The following is a 12,313-nucleotide window of genomic DNA, read 5'->3' on the forward strand; positions in this document are numbered from 1 at the left end:
CCAATTAATTGGATTGCCACATCTGTGGTCCAATGATTTTGAAAATTCGGCACTAGTATGGTAGCTGCAATGGACTTTGAAGTGTTTCGCCAAAGCGATTCTCAAGCCCTTGTTGAAGAGCATTTATCGGTGGCACACAGCACTTGGTGGAAAGCCGAAGGTTTTGTAGCATACTCTTGAAAAGAGTAACGGTGGGCACGTTGCACATTGGCCTCTCATTGAAGCACATCAATTGCATTTGCAGTCTTTATATATTCGGTGAGAAAGGAGACCTCAGCTGAGGTAATTATTATTTTTTAGGGCCCTATAAAATCCACTTTAACGGAATCGTGGACGAAATCACGGAATCGACCAATGAAAACGGAATTTACTGTTGAAAGCCGAAATGGACAGAATCCGCATAGTATAAAACCACATAGTATAATACCACTATAAAATTTAAACTAAAGCAGTATAAAAACAACAGTAAAAGTGAAGCCAAAACACAGAGACAAAGCAGGGGTGGTCAGATGGGAAATGCTGTTTTAAACAAGTGGGTTTTGAGTCCAACTTTGAATTGTGAGAATGAGGTAGTGAGTTCCAGAGCCGGGGAGCAGAAAGGCTGAAAGCTCTGCTCCCCATGGTGGTAAGGCGGGCTGGGGAAATGGACAGATGAATGGAGGAAGAGGATCTGAGGGATTGAGATGGAGTGTGGATGAGATGAGTCAAGTAAGGGGGGGACAATGTGGTGAATGGCTTTAAAAGTTAACATAAGGATCTTGAAGTGGATGCAGAATTGAATGGGGAGCCAGTGGAAAACAGGAGTGATGTGGGAGATAGAGGGGGTTGTGGTGATGTTGCGGGCAACTGAGTTCTGGACTAACTGGAGTTTAAGGAGGGATTTATTGGGGAGACCATAGAGTAACAGTAATCAAGCCGGGAAGAGAGGAGACTGGACAAGGATAGCAGCACTGTGAGGGGTGAGGGAGGGGCAGAGGCGATTAATATTACAGAGGTGGAAATATGCGGACTGGGGGATATTATTGATGTGGGACTTGTAAGATAGAGTGCAGTCAAAGATGACACCCAGACTCTTGGATTTGGAGAGTGATGATTTTGTTCCAATGAAGAGGACCTCTGTTCTCTGGGGCACACTTGTAGTGACGGGTGAGGGGTTTGATTTAAAGGATTTGAGCTGGATGAACTGAGTGTGGCTGCAGACATAGGATTTAAACCAGTTAAGGGGGTATGGGTAATGCCAATGAAAGCTAGTCGGTTCAGAATGGTGGTGTGAGATGGTGTCAAATGCCGCACTCAGGTCGAGGAGGATGAGGATGGTGAGGAGTCCAGAATCAGCGGCCATGAGGAGGTTGTTGGTGATTTTTATGAGTGCTGTTTCTGTGCTATGGAGGGAGCGGAAACCAGACTGGAATTGTTCATAGAGGTTATTGTGAGATAGGTGAGAGTGAAGTTGGCTGGCGACTGTTTTTTGCTAATTTTGCACTGTGAGTTTCTTCTGTTTTCTTGCTTTGCTGCTGTAACAATGTAAATTTCTCCATTGTGAGATGAATAAAAGATTCTTATCTTGTGTATGGGCTATTAGCGAACAAATCATACTGATAGGTTAACATAAACACATTTAATTATTTATATATATACACACACACTCTACCGGGTCAAAGGTTTTAGAACATTCTAATCTTTCCAGTTATTTTGTTCTGATACACACGGTGTGTATAATGTTTTGGACCCAGACGCACGACACAGAGACAGAGTTAACAGTGAACAAGTGATTGAATTTACAAGTGAGGTGAATGTGCAGTCTTTCCTTCTTCAGTGAGCGGTGAGGTGAGTGGAGATCCCAGTCACAATCCTGAAGTCCCAAACATGTGAGGTGAGTGTGGAGCAGACAGGAAGGCAGGAGGTGGGTATCGCTGAACGCTGGCGAGCTGGAGAATAAGGAGACACGAGGAGGTGAGAACAAAGACCATGGGGAAGAATACTTTCACTGAGAGCCGAGATCTGCGGATACGATACCACTGGGGTAGATAATAATCCGGTACTGAGTGGAGGTAGAGTCTGGTCTTTATGCACTGGAGGTTGATGAGCTGATGAGGAAAACCTGGCTGATTACAAGAAACCCACAGAAGAGGACACACCGGAGGAGCAGACAGAAACAAACACACACAAGTGGGAGGGCACTGCACAGAACTAACCATAACATATTTATTGCAACTGAAGTTGTGCAAGTCCAATGAATAGCTTGACGTAAAAAACTGGAAAGAGTGTGGTGTTCTAAAAATTTTGACCAGTAGTGTATTCCCCAGATTAAAAATGTTTGTAGAAATTTCTGTATATTCTAGTGGTTCCCAAACTAGGGTACGTGTACCCCTAAGGGTACTTGAACAACTTTCAGGAGCCTGGTAAACAGAAACATTTCAGTTTATTTTTTAACATTATAGATTGTTTTATAACAAGTGCACAGACTTTTTTTCTCATCCATCAATAGATTTGTGGCACAACTCTTAAAAATCAAGGTTAATGTTGGATGAGACAGAAAAGAGTTTAGACGAGCCTGCAGACACAAAAGCCATAATGTGTAACATGAACTCTAGGGCAATAGAGTTTGGGAAACACTGTTCTATTTTAAAATGTTTCTATTTTTGAGGATTGTGTTCACAGTCCCATGGTTGCCTCTTATTTTCTTTTCTGAAAGGTGGCAACCCTAGACGAGGCTGAGATGGTTTGTGTGTGTGAGCGTGTAGCTGCCAGGTTAGAGAATAATTGAAAGGCTAGTCATCTTTCTATAAAAGCAAGGAATCTCTCTCTGTCTGTGTGTTCCTCAAATATCTCTGCGGATCAGGATCAGACTGACCTGAGAGTTTCAACATGGCTGCTCCTTGGTTCAAGGGTGTGTAATGTTGGATCTGTTTGAAGAGTCGACGGACTCAGTAATGATGTAATTAGTCCTAGGTCTACAGTGATGATGTCATCAGTTAGAACATTAGAACATTGGAACATTGGTTCTACCTCTACAGTGATCAGTCCTACCTCCACAGTGATGATGTCATCAGTCCTACTTCTACAGTGATGGCATCCCACCTTCAAAAACAACCTCATTTGGCCATCCATGAAAAAGCTACTTACCCTCCCACTTTTCTATAGCAATACTTACTACAGGCACTGCACTAGTAAGGTTGATGTACCTTGGCTGTTTAAAATTGTGCTTCTGTGGTGAATAGTTCTTTAGGTTAATGTGTTAAACAGTTGTTGTATTATCTGATTATTGACATTTATTTAGTGACTATCATATTGCTTCTTTGGAATTATCTAGCTACCATTAAACAGCTCACCCTGGGGTACTGGAGTTGTTCTCAGTTTGCTTAGGTTGCCAGGCAGTGCACATCATGGAAAAGTCACAGTCTAACACACAACTAAAAAAAACAGGTACATTCCTTTTAGTGGCTCACATTAACCCAACATACCCACTAACGAAAACATCTGGTAAAAAAGGGTAGGTATTGTTGGATTTATTAGCTAGAAATAGACTTTTTTTTGTTACGATTGGTGAGACTCAGGTGCAGGTCAACAAGACACGACTCAAAATTGTATAAAATAACTTTTAATAAACAACCAGCAAAATACAAAAGCAAACAGAAACAAAACAAATGCTATACTACACTAAAATATCCTAACAAAAAACAACTTCAATGAGTGAAAAGTAACAACTGAATAAAAAGCTTAACTGGGGTGCAGCAGAGTGTGAGGGAAGGGAAGTCCGGCGGATGTCAGTGGCAGGTGGATTGCTGACGGGGTGATGGAGGGTGAGTGGTGAAGCTGCGGAAGTCCTGGTGTAGGGATCCAGGGAGTTTGCAGGGGGGCAGAGGGGAATGAAATCCGGAGTCTGTCCTGTTCTTTTCCACAGAGGGTAGAGGTGGGTTTGGAGGCCAGGGTGTGCAGAGTTCCAACTGAAGAAATAAAGATATCGGTAAGTATTGGCAACAAATATACAAACAGACTGATTTTGGAGGTCAGACACTGACGATTCAACTTTACAGTCCGACGAGGAACTGAAGTCCAGAGTGAAGCTGTATTCAGGGGAGAAGATCAAACCCAGGTGCACTTCATCAGCTGATTGGAAGACAATCCACCTGCTAAGCTGCCACCCACCTAGAGGGAACAGAGACCGCACTACCTGGCTTCCGAGCCAGAGGGCGTGACAGTACCCCCCCTTCTACGTGCACCTCCAGGTGCACGTAGAAGGGGGGGTACTGTCACAGCCGGCTCTCCTTAACCAGTCTAACCTGGGAGACGTGGAATGTAGGATTCTCATAGAGGCAGGTAGTGTAAGACGCACCGCACTGGGATTAATGACACGCTCAATCGTAAAGGGACCCACAAACCTGGGAGCCAGTTTTTTGGATTCCACCTTAAGCGGAAGATCCTTAGCCCTAAGCCAAACCTTTTGTCCAGGGGAGTAGACAGGAGCGGGAGATCGACAACGGTTGGCTTGCTCCTCCATCCTCTGTGAAGCCTTCAGCAGCGAAACTCTGGCTCTTTTCCAGGTACGCTCACATCTGCGGAGGAAGGACTGAAGCGAGGGGATTGCAATCTCCTGTTCTTGGGAGGGAAACAATGGTGCACTGAAACGGAGAGAGACCTGAGGAGGCATTGGACAAAGAGTTATGGGCATATTCAATCCATGGTAAGAGACTGCTCCAGGCAGAGGGGTTATCTGAGGTCATGCATCTGAGAAATGTCTCAAGGGATTGATTTGCACGTTCTGTCTGTCCATTAGATTGAGGATGGAAACCCGAAGTAAGACTAACAGATGCTCCAAGAGCAGAACAAAAGGTTTTCCATACCTCCTTGGTGAACTGGGGTCCACGGTCCGAGACTATGTCAGTTGGGATGCCATGGAGCCGAAAAACATGGAGGATGAGGAGGTCAGTGGTCTCTCTTGCAGAGGGCAACTTGGGAAGAGCAATGAAGTGAGCAGTCTTAGAAAAACAATCAATAATCGTGAGAATAGCAGTGTTACCGTGAGATGGAGGGAGTCCGGTAACAAAGTCAACTGTTATATGCGACCAAGGGCGATGTGGAATAGGCAGGGGTTGGAGATAACCGGAACTGGGCTGATTTGGGGTCTTATTAGTGGAACAGATGGTACATGCAGCCACACACTCACGAGTATCCTTTTCCATGGATGGCCACCAGAACCTTTGCCTTAACACTTCCAACGTCCGAGTGGCTCCGGGGTGGCAGGTCAGACGGGAGGAATGAGCCCATAAAAGCACCTGGGGATGAACAGGAACTGGGACAAACAAGCGATTAGGAGGACCCCCGCCAGGGTCCGGATGTTGCTCCTGAGCTCTCAGAACTTGGGATTCAATCTCCCAGACCAAGGATCCAACTATACATGATTTGGGAAGAATGTGTTCTGGCTCACCTGGAGAGCTAGCGGGACAGAGCATCAGGCTTGACATTCCTGGATCCGGGTCGATAGGTGAGGGAGAACTTTAAACGTCCAAAAAATAGTGTCCAGCGGGCCTGGCGGGCATTTAGACGTTTGGCAGAATGAATGTACTCCAGATTCCTGTGATCTGTCCAGACTATGAAGGGCTGTTCTGCTCTCTCCAGCCAATGGCGCCATTCCTCCAATGCCATCTTCACCGCCAGTAACTCCCGATCGCCGACGTCATAATTCCTCTCTGCGGGTGACAAACGCAGAGAGAAGAAAGCACATGGATGCAACTTTTGATCTGAGGGAGAACGTTGAGAGAGAACCGCCCCCACCCTTGTGTCAGAAGCATCAACCTCCACAACGAACTGAAGTTTGGAATCGACCTGCGTGAGGATGGGAGCGGATACAAACCGATCTTTCAGATCTTGGAAGGCTTGATCTGCCTCGGGTGTCCAAACAAAAGTCCTCTTGATGGAGGTGAGCGAAGTCAAGGGTGCAGCTATCCGGCTATAGTTCCTGATAAAACATCTGTAGAAGTTAGCAAAACCAAGAAAGCGTTGCAATTGCTTACGGCTTTCCGGAGTGGACCAGTCCTGGACAGCGGTCACCTTTTGGGGGTCCATCTTGACCTCTCCTGCAGAAATTATGTAACCAAGAAATGAAACAAAGGACTTTTGGAACTCACATTTTTCTGCTTTGACAAACAAGCGGTTTTTGAGCAGCCGCTCTAGAACCAGGTAAACATGTTGAATATGTTCTTCTGGGTTGCGTGAGAAGATGAGGATGTCACGAAGACAAACCGGTTCAACATGTCTCTGAGGACGTCGTTGATCAGATTCTGGAAGACAGCAGGAGCATTGGTGAGGCCAAAAGGCATGACCAAATATTCAAAGTGGCCAAGTGGAGTGTTGAAGGCAGTCTTCCATTCGTCTCCTTGTCGGATACAGATGAGGTGGTAAGCATTACGCAGATCAAGCTTGGTAAAGATTGTAGCACCGTGCAAGGGGGTAAAGGCAGAGTTGATCAGAGGTAGCGGATATGTATTTTTAACAGTGATGTTGTTAAGTCCCCGGAAATCGATACAGGGTCGTAAGGTCTTATCTTTCTTAGCCACAAAGAAAAAACCAGCCCCCACCGGCGACGACGATGGTCTGATAATTCCGGCTGCCAGAGAATCGCGGATGTATGTCTCCATGGCGGCTTGTTCGGGCTTTGACAGGTTGTACAGTCTGCTAGTAGGTAATGTCCCCCCCTGTATCAAGTTAATAGCACAATCATAAGGGCGATGTGGTGGTAAAGACGGAGCCCTGTGGTGATTTCTTTTCTTTTCCAGTTGAATTGGGGGTTATGTGACTGGAGCCATGAAAAACTTAGTACCATAGAAAAGAACCGGGGGTGGTGAACCCACATGTCCAAGCGGGACGTTTGCGGCTGGATACACCCTTGACCCTTGGAACAAGCGGCGAGTTGTGTGTCTGTCCATCCTTTCCGTGGAAGACGTGGAGGACATCTACATGATTGGAATAATGATAGTAGGCATGCTGCTGATCGGAACTGGTGGCTTCCTAATCTATCGAAAAGTCCGTACTACGCTGGCGACTGTTTTGGAAAAGCTGCCAGTGATTTCTGAAGGATGTAGCAGGGCTCTGAACACTCAGACTCATGTGTTGATCGATATCAAAAGCAAGCAAGCTGCTTTTGGATCGTCTACGCGTTATGGATAACAACTGGGAGAAGTTGGAGACCCGGCTTGGAAGTGGAAACTAGGCCATTCATTGGATTACAGCAGAGAGACCCAGGACAGAAGGCTATTGGAAATTAACATAGCCTGTATCAAATCACATTGCTTATCTCCCTTTCGGCTCCCCAGCTAGCCAAGGCTAAAGCCAAGGTTGTCTCAACTCTTATCACCAGGAAGTTTCTGCAGACGGCGGCTCTTACCCCCACTCCCTCCCCCCGCTCCTTCCCTACATTCCTCCTGGAACTGTTGATGCTGAACTTTTCCACACGTCATCTGGTTGTCAGTAACGCAGCTACAGGTCTTCAACTTCAAATGCCTCGTTGGCCATCTTTCCCCACCTCCCCATCCACAGCTGCATGGAGGCGTGGTTGCAGCGCCCATTGGCAGCACGCCCATGTCCCCAAACGGCTGGAATCCTGCTGTTCTTCCCACCTGACCCCCTCCCCCAGCCAACCTCCCACCTAACCCTTCCCACATGCCTTGTCTCGAGTTGTTTGACTGTGTCATGCTTACATTTATGTTTGCAGAGGTGGTTTTTTTCCTGGTTTCACACTGTTTTCTCTGTTTAGGGAAATCAGTTTCAAACTGGCAGTTTTTTTCCCCCTCACCCCTCCTCTCCTCCTGTTGTTGATCCCTTTTTCACCTAAATATGTGGGCGCCGCAAAAGGCTGCCCCGGTGTGTTGATGTGTCTTCTCTCACTGCAACTACCAAGTCAAATTCCTCGTATTGTTCTAAACTGTACCTGGTCAATAAAGCTGATTCTGATTCTGATTCTGATTCATAGGAGGTTGGGGATGATCTATCAGATTGAATGTGATAACTTCTCGATGATTACCGGCTAAAACTAGCGTAACAGGAACGGTCTGCTGCTGTACCTGGGCGAGATGCAGACCATTAAGGGCTCGAACTTCTAAAGGGGTTCTAAGGGTGACCAGAGGAATGCCCATCTGCTTAGCAAGATGTCAATCCAAAAAACTCTCTTCTGCTCCAGAGTCAATCAGGGCTTGGACCGGAAGGGACTGGGAATGCCAACAAAGAGATGCGGAAATTAGAAGACGAGGTAGGGAGTTTATGGTTGTTTGGCTCACCCGTATCTCCCTGACTACCGATGAGCCTGATCTTTTTCCTTCCGCTGGGGACATGCAGCAATGACATACAGGCATTCGTATCTCGTCGATGCTGCTTCTCGATGTGCGACCCAACTGCATAGACTCTGGATCAGGGTCAGGACGAGGAGAGGAGGGGAAGACTGGTGACTTGAAAGCAGAAGAGGACCGGGACGCTTCTGAGCGCTGATTTCTTTCTCTGCGTCGCTGATTGGAAGACAATCCACCTGCCAAGCTGCCACCCACCAAGGGGGAACAGAGACCGCACTACCTGGCTTCCGAGCCAGAGGGCGTGACATTTTTCATTTGTGGTGTGTTAGAAGCAGGAATATGGTCAAGAATTAGAACCTGTGAAGTTTGACAAAAGCTACATTTTAGTTGGTTAAAAATACTTGCAACTGCAGCTATTGTGAAGGGTTTCTCGTACACAGTTGTCAGTATGAAATACAAATATTTAAGTCAGTTACTAATGGATGAATGGTGCAAAAACTGACCATAAAGATAAACGTAGTAACGTTTTTAATAAATCTGTAATAATAAATTTTAATAATCTAGTAACGTTTTTGATAAATCTGACTGAAAAGAGTCCAAATCTATAAAGAACTCTGGGTGATGTATACAATACATTATGGCTAATCACAATATCTCACAGTCATTATATATAATTACATGAGTACAGTACATGCTGATGTGCTAATTTGACTCAGGCAGTGCGGGTAAATTAGCAGTCCGGTAATGTGTTTTGATTAGCGCGAGAAAGACGAGGAGATTGATGCTGAGGAGGTGAATGCAAAGCTGGCCTCCGAAAAATGAATAAATTATGTAAAAAAAAAAAAGCACAGCTTTGAATTATGTTGGGTTTGGACTGGTTCGCACTGTATTCCGTGAGGCTTGGGTCTATTTGTGAAGCCCCATCACAGCTCTAATTTGACTGTGACTGTTACCCCTTTTCCACCAAGAGCACATTTTTGTTTGGAGCTATTGTTGGAGCTGGAGTTAAGTCAGAACTACTCAGTTATGGCGTTATCATAAGGCAGTGGCTATTCGTACGGTTGCTGTATCAATATACCAACATTCTATTCGTACGCAACACCCCTCATTGGCCAGTTTAGGTGACGTGATAGATCAGTTATGTGACCAGTTTAGGTCACATGACTAAGAATAAACCTAACCGTAAACCTAACCCTAAAAATGGTTGTGCTATAAGGCCCTGCCCCTAAACCTAAGACGTTACGTACGTGCACTTTGGTAAACGTACCAACAGCACTGGGGGTTGTAGTGGCAATCCGTACAGTTGCTGTATCAATATACCGACATTCTATCCATATGCAGCGCCCCTCATTAGGTCACGTGATAGACTAGACACTTTCTTATTAGAATTTTGTGTTCTTGCAAAAACATGTTTTTGTGCTCAAAACTTTGCATTAATTGCTCATAAATGTGGCACAAAAATAACGGCATACTCAGTCCATGACAGCGGTAAGTTGAAGCCACGTCCTCGCGTCACCGTAAAATGTCACTACATCACTGATTACGTAGCAGTTTACCCATGAACACTTGTATGGCAAGCCCTTTTAACCTATAATGCACAGACTGTAAAAATATTTAATAGCTAGTCTGGATATGTAATACAGATATTCGCTATTTAATTCTTCCTAGTCAAAATGACCAATTGAGATATGGATATCTGCAACTAAATTATGACTATCCAAAACTCCATTTAGGGATATCTACAATTTAATTCTGACTAGTCATGATTCCAAATCAAGATATCTTCAACTCCCATCCATTAAAGATATCTTTAATGACATTTGTAGATATCTTTAATCACGTTTTAACCAGTCAAAATGACATTATAGACATCTTGAACTGGAATTATGCCTTGTCAGAATGCACTAGTAGATATCTCTAAATGGAGTTATGGATAGTCACAATTTAGTTGCAGATATTCACATCTCACATTGTGCCTCGCCGCCTATCCATAACGAAATTAAAGATATCTGTAATGACAAACCCCATACACATCAATGGGGAAAGTGACATCATTTATCCTACTGGAATGACGTTGTGGATAGGCAGTGGCTATCCGTACGTTTGCCGTATCAATATGCCGACATTCTGTCCATATGCAGCCAGTTTCGGTCATGTGACTAAGACTAAACCTTACCCTAACCCTAAAAATTGTTGCGATATAAGCCTTTTCACACTCGTACTGGTTCATTACTTCTGTATTAGGTCAAAAGTCAAGAGGGATATACTCACCATGGCGAGTCTGATAGAGATTTTGATAAGCATGAGCATCGATTCCTTGAAATATTTTTTGCTTAAACATGATATTGTTTCTGAGGCAGAAAAGCTGAGTTAACTGCAAAAGTTAATGCTACGCACAAGCTGAAAATTTTGTTTTTTCCTCACTTTTCAAACTCTTTCAACTGTTTCAGCTGATGGCGTTTTCTCCAGGGGGGGCTACAACTCCAAAAACAGGTTTTGTGTAGCTGTGAACAAATAAGTAAGGACAATTTATTGTCATCGAACCCATAAACAAGTAAGAACAAATATAGTATACAGTATAGTAGTAGTATATAGCAGTGGTTGTCAAACTTTTTTGGCTCAAGTACCCCCTTTCTCTCATTTCTGATGTCCAACTACCACATTTTGCACAGAATACTATGAAAAAACAACTATACAGCATAATGATGGAATGAATGAGTGATGACACACATTTTAAATCATCTCATTTTGTAAATAAGTGGAAAGAAACAGTATTTAGTGCCTCAAGAATAGATTTATTTCTGCAGCACGTGTACTGACTAAAACTAGGAGAAGAGATCACATTACTCCTGTATTAGCCTCTCTGCATTGGCTTCCCATAAAATATAGAATAGAATTCAAGATTCTTCTTCTCACTTATAAAGCCCTAAATGAACAGGCACCAGTCTATCTCAAGGAGCTTGTAGTGCCATACAATCCCCCCAGAACACTACGCTCTCAAAATGCTGGACTACTCGTTGTTCCATTTGTCTCTAAAAGTAGTATAGGAGGAAGAGCTTTCAGTTATCAGGCCCCACTTCTCTGGAACCATCTACCAACCACGGTTCGGGGGGCAGACACCCTCTCTACCTTTAAGGTTAGGCTCAAAACATTCCTCTTTGGTAAAGCTTTTAGTTAGGAACCAGCTCATAGCTCATAATTAAGATGCAATAGGCATAGACTGCCGGGGGGGGGGGGTCTGGCATGCTCGGTTGGAGAGAGGTTGGAGAGGGCATTAAGAGAGAGGTCATTTAGGCTAGAGCGGGACCGGAGAGGGTCCCATTCCTCTCTCAAACACTCCCTCTATGTCTGCTTCTTCCCTTGTGTGTTTGCTCCTGTACTCCTTCTGGCTTTTGTCTTGCAGGTCCGTGGGATCCTTAGTGTGGAGTTACAGAGTCTCAACAACTCTGTCTCCACCCTTTCCTCTGCACACACCCAACACAGCATAATGTGGATGGCTGTTCATCATAGGAATGGGATCCACACAAGGTTCCTGCTGCTTAACAGAAGGTTTTCCTTGCCGCCATGATGAATTCATGTTGGGTGTGGGATACATATGTATGTGTATATACGTATATATGCATATGTGTGTATCCATAAAATGAAGAGTCCGTCCTTAAGACTGCTCTACTGTAAAGTGCCTTGAGATACCATTGGTTATGATTTGGCGCTATACAAATAAAGATTGATTGATTGATTCTATAGTTTTTATCATTTATGGTCATCTCCCTCCTGATGTGGGACCAGAAGAATGATCCTTGTTTTTTCAGTTAGTGTTCTAATCAGTATCATTTCTATCATCATTTTGTGGGTTTTCTGTGTCAATGTGTGTATTTTGTTTTTGTGTGTGGTTGGTATTATTTAAATTATTCCATCTCAGTCTGTTTCTTATGTCGTTTTGAATGTGTAATTTGTAGCAATGTGTCTTTGTTGTTGTTTTGTGTGTTGCTGGTAATAGTATTTTTCTCTCTTGGTGTATGTTTTTGGTGTTA

This window comes from Gouania willdenowi, chromosome 9, assembly GCF_900634775.1.
Source record: "Gouania willdenowi chromosome 9, fGouWil2.1, whole genome shotgun sequence".
NCBI lineage: Eukaryota > Metazoa > Chordata > Actinopteri > Blenniiformes > Gobiesocidae > Gouania > Gouania willdenowi.